Source organism: Moschus berezovskii, chromosome 26 (genome assembly GCF_049115385.1).
Source record: "Moschus berezovskii isolate FMDL1 chromosome 26, NW_MosBer_1.0, whole genome shotgun sequence".
NCBI lineage: Eukaryota > Metazoa > Chordata > Mammalia > Artiodactyla > Moschidae > Moschus > Moschus berezovskii.
The window spans coordinates 15,901,360-15,919,762 of NC_142485.1; the positions used below are offsets into that span (position 1 = coordinate 15,901,360).

Genomic DNA, 18,403 nt, shown 5'->3' on the forward strand with positions numbered 1-18,403 from the left:
CTGCCGGTCCAACCCAAAGTGGTTTCCTTTCTTGACTTGTCCCAGAAGGAGGAAATGGGGTCCCCTGGGGAAATAGACATGAGTGTTTCCTGCTTGCCTCCACTTTATTCCTTTTCTGGGGAGTCCCTGTCCCCCCGAATGCTCGGCCTGCACGCAGGGACTCCTCTGTGACTGTTCCAATCAATAGCTAGCTAATGACGGTCTCCTGTTTGCCCCTTGGCTATGAGATCGCAGAAGGTACAACATGTGTGCATCTGCACGCATGCGTGTGCTGTCTGCAGGAGGATCTTCGGCGTTCTTCAACTCTCTGAATGCCCAAGGGTTAGTGAAGCAGGAAGGAAGGGAGCCCCTGGCTCTGGGCTAACAGGACCCCCACGCCCTCCCCAGGCTCTCTCGGGCACCACTTACTGGGCTGACGGCCACCACCAACCTCAGCCACACCTCCCCATGTTTTTCCCAGGCTGTAATGTTCAATCCATCAGGCATGCCACCCACAGAAGCTGGGGCCGCCAACTCACTGGGTTTGAGGGAAGCAATTGCCACATCTCCTTCTCCGGGCAGTTTCATTTGAGTGCGGTCCACTGCGTGAAGCCCGTTACATATCAATCCTTCCGCGGTTTTTCCTCCCTCGATGGCTTCGCGCTGCACTTGGCTAATCAGTAACTCCCAGACAAGTCACATATATTCAGAAACGCGCCCACACAGAACCAGGCTGCCTGGGGCTGGGGGAGCATCCTCCTGAAGACACTCAAGAGGATGCACAACTTTCCCCCTGGGTTCAGGACCCCTAAGGGACCTGCAGCCTCGCTGACCAGGTCAGATGGTGCAGACCCCGCCCTGAGGAAATGACACGTCAGAAGAAAAGAGACATCCATCCGCAGTGTCCCCTCTTGCAAGCAGGCAGGCCACAGTAGTTGAAAGGACAGTGGTTTAGTTTATTTGCATTTTGTTTTTAATAAAATAGGGGCTTCCCTGGTGGCTCAGACAGTAAAGCCTGCAATGCTGAAGACCCGGGTTCGATCCCTGGCTCAGGAAGACCCCCTGGAGAAGGCAATGGCAACCCACTCCAGTACTCTTGCCTGGAAAATCCCATGGATGGAGGAGCCTGGTAGACTACAGTCCATGGGGTCACAAAGAGTCGGACATGACTGAGAGACTTCACTTTCTTTTCTTTCTTTAATAAAATAAGCCACAATAGTCCAGTCTCCTGGACTTTTTCAGACTGCACTGCTATCCATATGGGGTGACTTGCTTTAAGCCCCGCCTTTTTCTTTTTTTTTTTTTTAGTTGTTTTTTTAATTGGAGGATAATTGCTTTACAGTGTTGAGTTGGTTTCTGCCTGATAACAGCATGCATCGCCCATCAGTACGCTTATATCGCCTCCCTTTTAAAGCTCCCTCCCGGCCCCTCCACATCCCAGCCCTCTAGGTCATCACAGAGCACACGGCTGAGCTCCCTGCACCATTCAGAGCTTCCCCCAGCTCTCTATTTTACACGTGGTAGTGTGTATATGTCAATGCTGCCCTCCCAATTCATTCCACGCTCTCCTTCCCCCGCTGTGTCCTCTATGTCTGTCTCTATTCCTGCCCTGCAAATAGCTTCATCTGAACCGTTTTTCCACATTCCATATATATGCAGTAATGTCTTTTTTTACATCTTTTTAAAGGTAGCTGATCTTGAATCTTATGCTCTCTCCTCCCAAGCCCACTTTAATCTCTTATTCACCCTCACCTGTCCGTCCACTCCACCTGCCCAAAACATATGCACTCAAAACCAGTTCAACATCCTTCTAGAAGAGACCAGAGAGGCCAAATCTTGTAAAAAAAAAAAATTATCTTGAGTAAGTCCACTGAGGCACTGGGGGTATTCAAACTGTGACAAATAAACAGAGGGAAATAATTCAGGACTTCCTTGGAGGTCCACTGGTTGAGACTCCATGCTCCCAGTGCAGGCGGCACGGGTTTGATCCCTGGTTGGGGAAGATCCTGAACGCCATGGCCAAAACATAAATAAATATACTAACGCATATATATGGAATTTAGAAAGATGCAAATGATAACCCTGTATATGAGACAGCAAAAGAGACACAGATGTATAGAACAGTCTTTGGGGCTCTGTGGGAGAGGGTAAGGGTGGGATGATTTGGGAGAATGGCATTGAAACACGTATGTTGTCATATGTGAAATGAATCACTAGTTCAGGGTCAATGCATGTTATAGGATGCTCGGGGCTGGCATGCGGGGATGACCCAGAGGGAGGATAAAGGGAGGAGGGAGATGGGAGGGGGGTTCAGGAGGGGGATATTATGTAAACCTGGGGCGAATTCATGTCAATGTATGGCAAAACCAACCAATATAATATTGTAAAATAATTTGCCTCCAATAAAAAATAAATTAATTTAATAAAAAAAATAAAATAAACAGAGCATAAAGTATATAAAAAAAAAGAAAAACATAAATAAATAAAAGTTACTTCCCTGATGGCACAGTTATTAATGCTCTGTGTGCTTCCGCTGCAGGGGCTGCCGGTTTGACCCCCTGGTTGGGGATTTAAGATCCCAAATGCCACTTGGCCAAAACTTAGGGGAAAAAAAGAGGGACATGAGGGGAAGGGGCAAAGCATACAGAGACAGAGGTCAAACACAAAGACGTGTGTATGGAAACTCCAGCCAAATAGGCTATATAGGCACCCTTATGCCTCAAAATTTTTAAAACCCAGGGCCTCAATCCCCGCAGTGAACTCCATCCCCTGTGCAAAAACAGGGAAATGGCACGCTCAGGATTCCAGCATCCATATTTAATTTGTTAACACGCGAGACATCAGAGGCATCACGGTGAACTGGAGGCATCAATATGATTTAAACGGCTGCCACTTAATGCGGTGAAGAGGAATCAATTGTGCCCTGAAAACAGAAGACAAGGAGGAGCGTCATCCTGTCGGTTTCCCGGGAAATAATGAGCCCTATTAATAGTTGTTAACATGAATCAACGGATCACTCCTCTGTCAGCAGCTGTCGGGCTGGGCCCCCGAGTCAATCAGTAAAGAGATAGAAGCTGATGATTCAGGGAACGTCTCAGCCAGAGAAAGGGGGCAGGGCCTTGGCCCCTGTTGCAAACAGAGCCAGCTAGCGCCTCCGAGGGAGGAGAGAGCATTCAGGCTAGCAACAAGGCCGAGGGAAACGTGCACCAGTCAGAGACAGAAAGGTCAACCAGAAAGCCCCGTACGGGGCTCATAGCCAAGAAAGAAGACATAAAGGGTAGGACAACCAGTTCCCTAAAGACGGAGAGTTTTGACCAGCTAATATAATGCTAATGAAAGGGTTTATGAAGCCAGATCTAACCAGTTAGGAAGACTGCCAGATTTTGTTTAGGGTACAGCTTAAGTTTTGATGGTATGGTCCCCTACCAGGTATGTGACTGTACAGGTGTGTTTTTCCTCTCCATTTCTACAGGTTTAAAATATACTCACACAAAGTATTTTGCAACGTCCACCTCAAAAGATGCTGTTGTTGTTTAGTCGCTAAGTCCTGTCCAACTCTTTGCGACCCCAGGTACTGGAGCCCTCTGTCCATGGGATTTCCCAGGCAAGAATTTTGGAGTGAGTTGCTGTTTTCCTCTCCAGGGGATCTTCCCAATCCAGGGATCGAACCTGAGTTTCCTGCATTGCGGGCGGATTCTTTACCACTAGCACCACCTGGGAAGACATGTCAAAGGATAAAGAGCTTCTAAGTGCCTATAAATCACAAAGAATAAACAGAAGATCTCATTAATAGTAATTACTGATATTTATGAAAACCTTACTAGACGCCAGGCATAGCTTAAGAGCTTTCAATTGTTGTTATTGGTGTTCAAGTCGGTAAGTCATGTCCGACTCTTTGCAGCCCCATGGACTGCAGCATGCCAGGCTCCCTTGTCCTCCACCAGGTCCTGAGTTTGCTCAAAGTCATGTCCATTGAGTAGGTGATTCTATCTCACCAACCCATCCTCTGCAGCCCCTTCTTCTTTTGCCTTCAATCTTCCCCAGCATCATGGTCTTTTCAAATGAGTCAGTTCTTCACATCAGGTGGCCAAAGTACTGGAGCTTCACCATCAGTCCTTCCAATGAATATTCAGGGTTGATTTCCTTTAAAATTAACTGATTTGATCTCCTTGCAGTCCAAGGGACTCTCAAGAGTCTACTAGCACCACAATTCAAAAGCATCAGTTCTTCGGTGCTCAACCTTCTTTATGGCCTGAATCTCACATCCACAGGTGACTTCTGGAAAAACCATAGCTTTGTCTATATGGACCTTTGTTGGTAAAGTGATGTCTCTGCTTTTTAATATGCTATCTAAGTTTGTCATAGCTTTTCTTCCAAGGAGCAATCTTATTTTAATTTCATGGCTTCAGTCACTGTCCACAGTGATTTTGGAGCCCAAGAAAAGAAAATCTGTCATTGCTTCCACTTTTTCCCTTGTATTTGCCATGAAGTGATGGGACCTGATGCCATGGTCCTCATTTTTTGAATGTTGAGTTTCAAGCCAACTTTTTCACTCTCTTTTACCCTCATCAAGAGGCTCTTTAGTTCCTCTTCACTTTCTGCATTAGAATGGTATCATCCTCATATCTGAGGTTGTTGATATTTCTCCCAGTATTCAGTTACCTCCCTTAAATCTCTCAGATACCTTAGGAGGTAAATAATGTTACATTCATTTGACAGGTGGAAAAATTGAGGCTTAGACGATCTGAGTAAGTTGCTCAAGCTCTCACAACTAATAGATGATGAAGCAGTGATTCAGACCAGGTTTGTCTGTTGAAAGTCTATACTTCAACACTATGTCAAATCAATTTTTCACAGGCAGCCCATGAAGAAAGAAATACGAGTGACCAAAAAACATTTTTTAAAAATTTCATTGTGATAGTAACCAAAAAGTCAAAACCAAAAGAATAATGATGCATTTATATTTTTTTTTTTCACTTATCAGGTAGGCAAAGACTAAGATTAACAAAGCCTGGTGATAATGACTTCACAGAAACACGGACTCATTTATGCAGTGTTGTTGAGAATGTAAGTTATAAAACCATCCTGGAGGTATTTTTTTCAAAATATATAAAAATGTAATTTATGCATACTCCCTGAACGTCTCCACTCCCAGGAATTACCTTTATAGGATATTTAAATGAGTAAGATAAGATAAAAAGCTATTAATCACAGCATTGTTTTTAAGAGCTAAATAGTGTAAACAACATAAATGTCCATTTATAAGAATTGCTTCAATAAATTATGAAATATCCATACAATTGAATAGTACTCCGTCACCTAAAATAATGGGGTTGATCTATATTTACTGACACAAAGATATCTATGAAAAATTGTCCAGTCAAGAAAGCAATTACAAAAACGTATATAAAATATAAATATTTATCATACACACATGCAAAACAGATTTTCTAGAAAGACGTTTGTGAAAATGGTGTTAGTGCTTGCTGATCTTTAGGTTATGCAGTCTCTGGGAGCTTTTACTTTATTTTGTGCATTTTTATGTATTGTTTGACTCTATTTGAAGAAGTTCTATTGTTTTTTTCAACAATAAGTTTATTTCCAAAGGGGAAAATAAAAACCACATCTTCTATTTTCTAATTTAACATAGTGTAGGATAGTCCTGGACCTGGAACATTTTAAAATATGAAACATTATATAATGGCAAGAACATGGGCTTTGCAATATGACCTTGGGTGCAACCTTGCCTTTTACTAGCTTTGTGACTATATTAACTTTCCTGTTGCCACAATAAATTATCACAAACTTAGCAATTTGAACAACACAAATTTAGGGACTTCCCTCATGGTCCAGTAGCTAAGACTCACACTTCCACTGGGGGGGACATGGGTTTTGATCCCTGGTTGAGGAACTAAGATCCCCCATGCCTCGCAGCCAAACACACACACATATATACAAATGCATTATCTTACAGTTCTGCAAGTCATACCTACAGATTCACTGAGTTAAAATCAACGTGTTGGCAAGGCTGTGTTTCTTCCCAGAAGTTCTAGGGGAGGGTACATTTCCTTGTTCATCCAGTTATTGGCAGAGCTCAGTTCCTTGTGACCATACAACTGACTTCCTTGTCGTCTGTAGCTAAGAACAGCTCGCAGCTTCTAGAGGCTTCTAGAGGCTGCCATATTTCTTAAAAGCCAGCAATATGGAGTCAAGTCCTAACTCACATCTGACCCACCTTCTGCTTCCCTCTTCCACTTTGAAGGATTCATGTGATTTGACTGGACCACTCAAATAATAACCCAGAATTATTAACCCACTTAATCCACAGTCACTCTCCTTTAAGTCCTTCTGCAGATTCCCTTGTACTGTATATAGTAACACACTCAAAACTGCCAGGGATAAGGACATCTTTGTGGAGCCACAGCTATTATACTGTAGATTATACAGAAGGATTCAGGCATATAAGCCATGCAAGATGGCGCAAGGCATAGAGTGATCAACAGAGACATGTTCAATAGATGTTTAAAAGGCAATGAAGCTCCAGTTCACACCCATTAAAATGGCTATTATCAAAAATAACTTCTAGTAAGGGGAAACTGGAACTCTTAGGCATAGCGAGTGGGAACATAAAATGGCACAGCCAATGTGGAAAACTGGTCAGTGGCTCCTCAAAGAGGTAAACATAAATTTTTAACAATTCCACTCTCAAAAAATTAAAAGTTGGGACTCAAACAAACAAAAAGAAAGTTGGGACTAAAACACTTAGACACCCATGTTCACAGTAGCATTATATAGAATAAGCAAAAGATAGAAACAACCCAAGTCTCCATCAACAGATATAAACAAAATGTGATACACACACACACATGAATATTTTATAGCCTTCAAGAGAAAGAAAATTCTGATACATATTATAACATGAAAGACCCTTGAGGATATAATGCTAAGTAAAATAAATCAGGCACAGAAGAACAAATATTGTGCTTCCACTTATATACTGTACCTGCTGCTGCTGCTGCTAAGTCACTTCAGTCGTGTCCGACTCTGTGTGACCCCATAGACAGCAGCCCACCAGGCTCCCCCGTCCCTGGGATTCTCCAGGCAAGAATACTAGAGTGGGTTGCCATTTCCTTCTCCATACTGTACCTACTCAAGGCAAATTCATAAAAACAGAAGAAATAAGTGAGGCTACCAAAGGTTAAAGGGAATAAGTAGTTTAGTATTTAATGGATATAGAGTTTCTGTTTGGGATAATGAAAACATTCTGGAGACGGATGGTTGCATGACAGTGTGTATGTACTTAATGCCACTGAACTTAATAATATTTAATAATAATTAACATGATCTATTTTATGTTGTGTACACTTTACAACAATTTTTTAAAGCAAATAAGGGAAATTTTCATTCTACGAGAATGAAATTTAAGAGAGCACTAGTAACAAAAGTTACTGAGAAATCATTATGTGTGATTTGGGCTTTGAAGGGTGAATAGGAGTTCACTGGACAGTAAGTCAGAAGTTTGACTTTATGTCCTAGAGCCACAACTTCCTTTGATGTGGTTCTTTTTCTTCATCTGTAAAAGTAAGAAAAGTTCTACCATACACTTGTGGTGAGGATCTCATAACACGCCTGAAATAGTTTTACAAACTACAGACTGATTTTCCAACATAAATTTACTGATGACAAGTGATATAAAGTATAATGATGGAAGGCAAGATCTTTGTGTTTCCATTTTCTCAGTTTTGGCCAGCCCAGGATATTTTCTAAAGTTTAAATATGATATGTACTTCTTCCTGTCCATGTGGGATGAAGTCAAGAAAGATATTAGGGCAGAGAAGAAATAATGGTTAAGGAGCAAGGTTTTGAAAGTATGTTCTTACATTAACAGATGAGTAGTATCTAGCCATTAAAATTGAGAAACAGGAAGATAGGAAGAAGAAATAGAAGGGATTTAGTGTTCGGCTACTGACACGTAAAATACAAATTACATCACTGATGTAGAACTGTGTAACTATACACAAGAACCAGAGTCAATGTGCAAAAGTGAAAATAGTTGTATAGAGATGTAGGGCTGGGGTCACGTTTTTCTGTTTTTTTGTTTCATCTTACATTGTTTGATTGCTTTCTCCGTAACAAATGAGGACGAGAGAAAGTCATACATTCCTTCGTAAACATTCATCAGCTAGTTTCTCTCCTGACTACTTACCCACCATCCCTGCCTCACCAGCTTCCAAGATGCTCAGAGGCCCTGTACCGTTAAGCCCTGGGGGCCCAGAGGGTAGCATTTGCTTCTAGCAATGATAGAAGTTTCCACAGAACTGGAGGATGCTCCAAGGCCCCTTCAGGGTAAAGAGCTGCTGCCTTCTATAGATTTGTGAGTCAGGGCTCCAGGGGATGCTGAGGGCACAGGCAAGGCCATCATATCGTGTTTAGCTCCGGGCTCTGATTCAAAGGCTGCGGTTTCCAAGGCCCTCGCCCTTCCCATTCTGAAAGGAAAGGTACTGACTCCGGATGCTTATGACCCTCTTTTTTGATTTGTTCAGATGCTGGCTGAGTTAGTGCAAGGACATTATTTCTCAGAGCGGGGTTCCCACAACAACCTCTCCAGACAGGAGCGGGCCATAAACTACTACTTTGGCCCCTAAGCTCACGACGAGATCAAGAGGAGAAACCAGGACTAGCAGGTTGATTTGATGCCCTCGTGCCATCTCCCCAGTCTATCAACCTGGAGAACCAAAGAGTATTAGCACCCCCGACATACATCAGAAGCCACAGCCTATATATAGCAGGAGGATCAGAATCAGGGAGACGACTCAATTCTACTCTGCAGACAGAAGGCCATCCGCATAGATAGAGGACCCTTAACCCTGTAGCAACACGGGCTAAGCCTTTGATTCTTCCGACATCAGGACCCCTGTTCCCAAGGTGGCAGGTTGCCGGTGGGTGTGCAGGTTGAATATACACATGAGGGTGTCCGACTAAGCAGGAAACGGGGGACCAGACCCACACACCCGTCTTGTCCCTGTCATGTGGACCACTGCCAGTGGGAAGGATCACCTCTCTCTCAAACATACGATCTGCTCCCAAGCCACATTCTTAAGGAGCTGTGCCTGCCCCTGGGGGGCCCTTTCCCAAATGCACAAACTTCTACAAAGCTCCCTGAATGCAACAACACTGGTCTGACCTGTGCAAAATGAGAGAGCTATCCAGCACGTGTCTGTGTCCTGTATCCCAACAGCACAGAAATCCGCCTAAAAACTGAGCATCGACTGTCCAGGCAGAGAAGCCTAGCATTTTATTTTACTTGGCTCTATTATATTCTTTTACTTTATTCTATTCCATTCTATTCTATTCCGAAAACTCTTTAGACACCAACAAACTGCCCTAGACATCATTGAACTTTCAGATCAGATTTTCCATTTAGGTCCCACCGTCCGCAGCTCTCACGTTCAGTCATTTTCCCCTCTGAGTTTCGCTATGTCTGACCCCTGACGAATGCCAGCCTTTCTCCTTGACTCTCCCCATCAGATCCTACTCTACTGGCCACTGTTTCTCAGAATCTCAACTCCGTTGCCTCACACCTTCTTTCCTCCAACCCTGGCGACTCTCAGAATAACGTCATGATGTTCCTAACCAGGCCCTCTGTCTGAAATGCACAATTTTAGAACTATGTTATGGAGCCCCTGAAACTGTATGAGAATCTAGGAAGGTGTCTAAAATGATTCATTTCATATAATTAAAAATCTAGTTTCTGGAAGGAGCCTTCATCTCATGCAATTTTATCTTCAAAAAAAAAAAATGAAGCATGACTCAGCAATTCCACTCCTGGATTTATATCCAAAAAACCCCAAAACACTAATTTAAAAAGATGTGCTATGCTAAGTCATTTCAGTCATGTCCGACTCTTTGCAGTCTTATGGACTATAGCCCGCCAGGTTCCTCTGTCCATGGGCTTTTCCAGGCAAGAAGACTGGAGTGGGTTGTTGGTGCCTTCCTCCAGGGGACCTTCCATACCCAGGGGTCAAACCCACATCTCCTGCATATCTCCTGCACTGGCAGGCAGGTTGTTTACCACCTGGGAAGCCCTTTAAAAAGATACATGCATCGTAATACTCATAGCAGCGTTATTTATAATAGTCAGATATGGAAGCAACATAAGTGTCCATCAACGGATGAATGGATACAGATGTGGTATATATATATATATATATATATATACCGCTGCTGCTGCTAAGTCGCATCAGTCGTGTCCAACTCTGTGCTACCCCATAGACGGCAGCTCACCAGGCTCCCCCATCCCTGGGATTCTCCAGGCAAGAACACTGGAGTGGCTTGCCATTTCCTTCTCCAATGCATGAAGGTGAAAAGTGAAAGTGAAGTTGCTCAGTTGTGTCCGACTCTTCGCGACACCATGGACTGCAGCCTACCAGGCCCCTCCGTCCATGGGATTTTCCAGGCAAGAGTACTGGAGTGGGGTGCCATTGCCTTATACACAATGCAATATTACTCAGCCATAAGAATGAAATTTTGCCATTTGCAGCAACACGGATGGACTTGGAACTTGTGAATATAACAAAAAAGAAGCAGACTCGCAGATACAGAGAACAAACTGGCGGTTACCAGTGGGGAGAGGGAAGCAGGGAGGGTCAACATAGGGGTGGGGGAGTGGGAGAGAAAAACTATTGAGTGTAAGACAGGCTCGAGGATGTATTAAGCAACACGGGGAATAGAGCCAATATTCTGTAGTAACTGCAAATGAAAAGTAAGCTTTTAAATTGTGTATTTTAAAAAAGGAATTGAAGCAACTGAGGCTAGAAATATTAAGTGACTTACCCCAAATCAGACAAGTGTTTGTGCAAAACTAGGAAGAGAGAGCAGTCCTTGCAATCTGTCCCTCCCCAGAGCCTGCATTGACCCATCTACCAGAGAGAGCAAGCTTCTATACAGAGAAAGTGCCGCTGGTATTCTGAAGAAAGGCAAAACCCAACAGACCGAGATGATGAAGGTATTGTGCTTTCAGGAATGACTGTCAGCACACCGCCCCTAGGGGCCTTTGCTAGAGAACACACGAACATTCAATGTGGACTTCAGAGTCCACTATCTGGATTCAAACCCTTCCTCTGCCATTTCCTAGCTTTGTGAGCTTGGGCAAGTGCTTTAGTTTCCTGATCTGTAAAAATGGAAACAGTAATAATCTGATCTCTAGAGTGTTGAGGTGAGGATTAAATGAGATAACTCAAGGAAGAAGTGTTTAACATGATACTGACACGTAACTTAAAAGAAGTCCTTCTGCCTTCTGCTAATAACCTCCCAATCCCAAAATGTATTATAGCGTATTTATTTTATACACACGCCAAGCCAAGGCTAGTCATGCTAATGTGAAAGTCTAAGATTCTATCTGATTTTCATGACCACTGGCATCACTCAGTATATTCACAAATGTTCCAGGAAGAAAACATGCACTGGGCACAGCCAATAAGTATAAAAATGGCTAAGTCAAGTTCATTTAAAAATCACATGGTAATTCCCTAGTAATTCTGGGTTAATTGCATATTAATTACCATCTTGTTATAGCATCAATGAGCCATACATTTGATGTGGGAACCTGCAGCAGAGATTAAACACTAAAATGAATCTTCTCCGACTGCTGCAGGAAATGATCCCTGATCACTCCATATAGTCAATGTTTTTCAGAAAAACTTTCTATGTTACTGCTTTTCTTGTTTTCTTTTTTTTGGCTGCGTTGGATCTTAGCTGCAGCACACAAGATCTTCTTCGCATTGTGCAGGATCTTTAGTTGTGGTACGTGGGCTCCAGAGTGTGTGGGCTCCATAACCACTGGGCCCCCAGGGAAATCCCTAGGTTACTGGTTTTTTTTTTTTTTTTTTTTCTTTTTTAAGAGGTCAGTCATTACCCTAAGTGGTAAAGAAACCACCAATGCATGGATTGGCAGACACAAGAGATACAATTTTGATCCCTGGGCCAGAAAGATCCCCTGGAGTAGGAAATGGCTACCCACTCCAGTATTCTTCCCTAGAAAATTCCACGGACAGAGAAGCCTGGTGGGGTCCATGGGGTTGCAAAAAGCTGGACACGGTTGAGCTACTGAGTGCACACACATATACCTTTCAACTACAGTTTCTTGAGTGTAAGTATGTAAAGAGTAGCCAATAATATCCACCACCTGTAACCAACTGTTCTCCCCCAAACCCACTGGATTAAAGTCCTTTATGATGAACGCTCTACCCTACTGACTTCTACGGGGGTGATGGTTGAGTAGCTGCAAGTATCTTGGTCCACGCCCCCACCTCCTTCCTGGGCTTTTAGAAGTTGACTTGTCCATATTTTCTGCATTGAAATACGAATCCAAAAAGTAAGGCACATGAGCCCAGCTGGATTTCTTGGGAGAGGAATTATGTATCACAAGACAGTTGGCAAGGTTATATCACTCCATGAAAGCTGTGATTTCCCTGCAATTGATTTCCTAAAGATAACTCACTGTTTGCGTGCAGTGAAAGCTAATTTAACAAGAAAGATGAGTCTCTTCAGAACACCTTGATTGGCATTTGTGATAAATTTCTATAATTACTATTGACTCAGAGGAGGATTTTCATTTGTTAAGATGTTGCTGAAATGACAGCCTGGTGATGGTTTAAGAAGAGGAAATGGGAACACCACATGCTGTTCCCATCATCACAAAGGAAAACACTGGGAACCCAACACAGGTACAGATTTTAGAGAGTCCTTGAAGACTCCAGTGAATCTCAGAGAGACTTCCACATCCTCCGTAATGGAAAATTCTCATAGAAACCATAGTTCTTAGACCCAGAGAACCTGGCTTGTCCTCTTAAGAAAGAAACAAAGTCAAGGCTGCAGCACTACTTCTATAAAGGAGGTAACGAAGTGTGAGTATTCAGTTGTGTCCAACTCTTTGCGGCCCCATGGACTACAGGCCACCAGGCTCATCTGTCCATGCAATTCTCTAGGCAAGAAAACTGGAGTGGGTTGCCATTTCCTTCTCCAGGGGATCTTTCTGACCCAGGGGTTGAACCTGGGTCTCCTGCCTTGCAGGCAGATTCTTTTGTTTAAAATCGAATAGTATTAACAGTCCAATGTTAGACAGTTGGTTAAGTGAATTAGTATAAATCCCAGTGATATCATAGTATGCAGCCATTGATGTGATTTTATGGAAAGTTAAAGACGTAGGGAAATGACTGCAGTAGGTTTTCCGTTTGGCCACACCATGAGGCATGTGGGATCTTAGTTTCCTGACCAGGGACTGAACCTGAGCTCTCTGCACTGAAAGCATGGAGCCCTAACCAAGGAACCACCAGCCAGGGAAGTCCCTACAATATGTTTTTCAATATGAAAAGTAGAATGCAAAATTACACCTACAGGGTGAGCTCAGCCATGTAAAAATCTGCATAAAAAAGAACAGGAAGGAAGTTTGCCCCGAAGGTTAACAGTGATGAGTGCTAGATCTTGAGGTGGTGAGAGGAGCAAAACAATAAGGAAAAAAAAATTCTACTTTTTTAAAAGCCCACACTTACAATAAGGGGTTATCTTAAGTAAGTGGGCTTACTGAACAGAGTCAAATTACAGATTTATCTCTTTCCTAAGTAAAACTGTCTCTTGCTGTTGGGACTATCACCCAAGACCATCTTAACAAGCATTGTCAGCACCACCAAAGAGCTCACTAATAAATTTGCTGTGTTTCTACATGACACAAACAAAAACTGAACAAACACTACTCTTCACTTTCCATCATTTCACAAGCTAAGATAATCTGTATGTGTGCTAAATCGCTTCAGTCATGTCCAAATTCTTGTGACTCTACTGACTGTAGCCCAACAGGCTCCTCTGTCCATGGGATTCTCCAGGCAAGAATACTGGAGTGGGTTGCCATGCCCTCCTCCAGGGGATCTTCCCGACCCTAGGATCGAACCCCCATCTCTTACGTCTCTTGCACTGGCAGGCAGGTTCTTTACCACTAGCGCCACCTGGGTCTATTCTGACATAAAGCATAGACTTCTATGTAATTTGACATATAAATGTAAGGCATTACCAGTTTGATCATAATTTCATAATTGTAATCATTAATATTCCTAAGTACTCTTTTGTCATTAACTCATCCAATCCACTCAATAATTCTAGGAGACACAAAGGATAATTATCCTCATTAAAGATGAAAAAACTATGGCTCAGAGAGGTCACAGAGCAAAGTACTTATTTAAATCCGAATCTCCCATTTCAAAGACTAGGATTCTTCCTACTTTACCATATTCATGGTAAGCTTTACTAACTAGGAGTACTTAGTAAATTAACACATTGTACTTGGATCAACACTTTCCATCTCTAGATTTTAATACCCCACTTACATCTATGGATAGATCAACTAAACAGAAAATTAACAAGGAAACACAAACTTTAAATGATACAATAGACCAGTTAGACCTAATAGATATCTATAGGACATTTCATCCCAAAACAATGAATTTCACCTTTTTCTCAAGCGCACACGGAACCTTTTCCAGGATAGATCACATCCTGGGCCATAAATCTAGCCTGGTAAATTCAAAAAAATTGAAGTCATTCCAAGCATCTTTTCTGACCACAATGCAGTAACATTAGATCTCAATTACGGGAGAAAAACTATTAAAAATGCCAACATATGGAGGCTGAACAACACACTGCTGAATAATGAACAAATCATAGAAGAAATCAAAAGAGAAATCAAAATATGCATAGAAATGAATGAAAATGAAAACACAACAACCCAAAACCTCTGGGACACTGTAAAAGCAGTGCTAAGGGGGAAGTTCACAGCAATACAGGCACACATCAAGAAACAAGAAAAAAGTCAACTAAATAACCTAACTCTACATCTAAAGAAACTAGAAAAGGAAGAAATGAAGAACCCCAGGGTTAGTAGAAGGAAAGAAATCGTAAAAATTAGGCCAGAGATAAATGCAAAAGAAACAAAAGAGACCATAGCAAAAATCAACAAAGCCAAAAGCTGGTTCTTTGAGAAAGTAAATAAAATTGACAAACCACTAGCCAGACTCATCAAGAAACAAAGGGAGAAGAACCAAATCAATAAAATTAGAAATGAAAATGGAGAGATCACAACCAACAACACAGAAATATAAGGATTATTAGAGAATACTATCAGCAATTATATGGCAATAAAATGAATAACCTGGAAGAAATGGACAAGTTCCTAGAAAAGTACAACTTTCCAAAACAGAACCAGGAAGAAATAGAAAATCTGAACAGACCCATCACAAGAATGGAACTAGAGGCTGTAATCAGAAATCTTCCAGCAAACAAAAGCCCAGGTCCAGACGGCTTCACAGCTGAATTCTACCAAAAATTTAGAGAAGAGCTAACACCTATTCTACTCAAACTCTTCCAGAAAATTGCTGAGGAAGGGAAACTTCCAAACTCATTCTATGAGGCCACCATCACCCTAATCCCAAAACCTGGTAAAGATCCCACAAAAAAAGAAAACTACAGGCCAATATCACTGATGAACATAGATGCAAAAATCCTTAACAAAATTCTAGCAATCAGAATCCAACAACACATTAAGAAGATCATACATCATGACCAAGTGGGCTTTATCCCAGGAATGCAAGGATTCTTCAATATCCACAAATCAATCAATGTAATACACCACATTAACAAACTGAAAGATAAAAATTATATGATTATCTCAATAGATGCAGAGAAAGCCTTCGACAAAATTCAACATCCATTTATGATAAAAACCCTCCAGAAAGTGGGAATAGAAGGGACATATCTCAACATAATAAAAGCTATATATGACAAACCCACAGCAAACATTATCCTCAATGGTGAAAAACTGAAATCATTTCCCCTAAAGTCAGGAACAAGACAAGTGTGCCCACTCTTACCACTACTATTCAACATAGTTCTGGAAGTTTTGGCTACAGCAATCAGAGCAGAAAAAGACATAAAAGGAATCCTAATTGGAGAAGAAGAAGTAAAACTTTCACTGTTCGCTGATGACATTATCCTCTATACAGAAAACCCTAAAGACTCTACCAGAAAACTACTAGAGCTAATCAATGACTACAGTAAAGTTGCAGGATATAAAATCAACACACAGAAATCCCTTGCATTCCTATACACTAATAATGAGAAAATAGAAAGAGAAATTAAGGAAACTATTCCATTCACTGTTGCAACGAAAAGAATTAAATACTTAGGAATATATCTACCTAAGGAAACAAAAGACTTGTACATAGAAAACTATAAAACACTAGTGAAAGTAATCAAAGAGGACACTCATAGATTGAGAAATATACCATGTTCGTGGATTGGAAGAATAAATATTGTGAAAATGAGTATACAACCCAAAGTAATTTATACATTCAATACAATCCCTATCAAGCTACCAACGATATTTTTCACAGAACTAGAACAAGTAATCTCATAATTTGTATGGAAATACAAAAAACCTCAAATAGCCAAAGCAATCTTGAAGAAGAAGAATGGAACTGGAGGAATCAACTTGCCGGACTTCAGGCTCTACTACAAAGTCACAGTCATCAAGACAGTATGGTACTGGCATAAAGACAGAAATATAGATCAATGGAACAAAATAGAACACCCAGAGATAAATCCATGCACCTATGGACACCTTATCTTTGACAAAGGAGGCAAGAATATAAAATGGAGAAAAGACAGTCTCTTTAACAAGTGGTGCTGGAAAAACTGGTCAGCCACTTGTAAAAGAATGAAACTAGAACACTTCCTAACACCATACACAAAAATAAACTCAAAATGGATTAGAGAGCTAAATGTAAGACCAGAAACTATAAAACTCCTAGAGGAGAACATAGGCAAAACACTCTCTGACATAAATCACAACAGGATCCTCCAAGACCCACCTCCCAGAATACTGGAAATAAAAGCAAAAGTAAATAAATGGGACCTAATTAAAATCAAAAGCTTCTGCACAGCAAAGGAAACTACAAGCAAGGTGAAAAGACAGCCTTCAGAATGGGAGAAAATAATAGCAAATGAAGCAACTGATAAAGGATTAATCTCCAAAATATACAAGCAGCTCCTACAGCTCAATTCCAGAAAAATAAATGACCCAGTCAAAAAATGGGCCAAAGAACTAAACAGACATTTCTCCAAAGAAGACATACAGATGGCTAACAAACACATGAAAAAATGCTCAACATCCCTCATAATCAAAGAAATGCAAATCAAAACCACAATGAGATACCATTTCACACCAGTCAGAATGGCTGCTATCCAAAAGTCTACATGCAATAAATGCTGGAGAGGGTGTGGAGAGAAGGGAACCCTCTTACACTGTTGGTGGGAATGCAAACTAGTACAGCCACTATGGAGAACAGTGTGGAGATTCCTCAAAAAACTGGAAATAGAACTGCCATATGATCCAGCAATCACACTCCTGGGCATACACACCGAGGAAACCAGAATTGAAAGAGACACATGTACTCCAATGTTCATTGCAGCACTGTTTATAATAGCCAGGACATGGAAGCAACCTAGATGTCTATCTGCAGACAAATGGATAAGAAAGCTTTGGTACATATACACAATGGAGTATTACTCAGCCATTAAAAAGAATGCATTTGAACCAGTTCTAATGAGGTGGATGAAACTAGAGCCTATTATACAGAGTGAAGTAAGCCAGAAAGAAAAACACCAATACAGTATACTAACGCATATATATGGAATTTAGAAAGATGCAAATGATAACCCTGTATACGAGACAGCAAAAGAGACACAGATGTATAGAACAGTCTTTGGGACTCTGTGGGAGAGGGCTAGGGTGGGATGATTTGGGAGAATGGCATTGAAACATGTATATTATCATATGTGAAACAAATCGCCAGTTCAGGGTCGATGCATGTTACAGGATGCTCAGGGCTGGTATGTGGGGATGACCCAGAGGGAGGATAAGGGGAGGAGGGAGGTGGGAGGGGGTTCGGGAGGGGGAACTCATGTACACCCAGGGCGGATTCATGTCAGTGTATGGCAAAACCAACCAATATAATATTGTAAAATAATTAGCCTCCAATAAAAATTAAAAAAAAAAAAAAACTGTTGACCAAGGACTTTCCGGGTGGGCCAGTGGTTAAGAATCTTTTGATCCCTGGTCCAGGAAGATTCCTCATGCCCACAGAGCAACTAAGCCCATGCGCTACAGCTACTGAACCCATGCTCTCGAGTCCATGCCCTGCAACTAGAGAAGCCCACACAATGCAACTAGAGAAAGTGCAAGTGCAACAACAAAGGCCCAGTGCAGCCAAAGATAAAAACAAATAAATTTTAAAAACTGTTTACCCGATACTCATACTACCCAGAGCAGTCTATGGATTCAATGCAATCATGGTCAAAATCCCAACGGCACTTTTTC

At 41.7% G+C, this 18,403-nt stretch overlaps 1 long non-coding RNA gene across 1 annotated transcript in view; it reads right to left on the minus strand.

The window, feature by feature from the left end:
* Positions 1–2,780: 2,780 nt before the first annotated feature.
* LOC129549229 (uncharacterized) overlaps positions 2,781–18,403 on the minus strand; it is a 33,879-nt gene continuing 18,256 nt past the window's right edge. The window contains exons 2-3 of the long non-coding RNA XR_008684516.2: positions 3,469–3,693; positions 2,781–2,902 (exon numbers count right to left, since the gene is read on the minus strand). This is a non-coding gene — a long non-coding RNA (uncharacterized LOC129549229). The remainder of the gene's footprint in view (positions 2,903–3,468; positions 3,694–18,403) is intronic.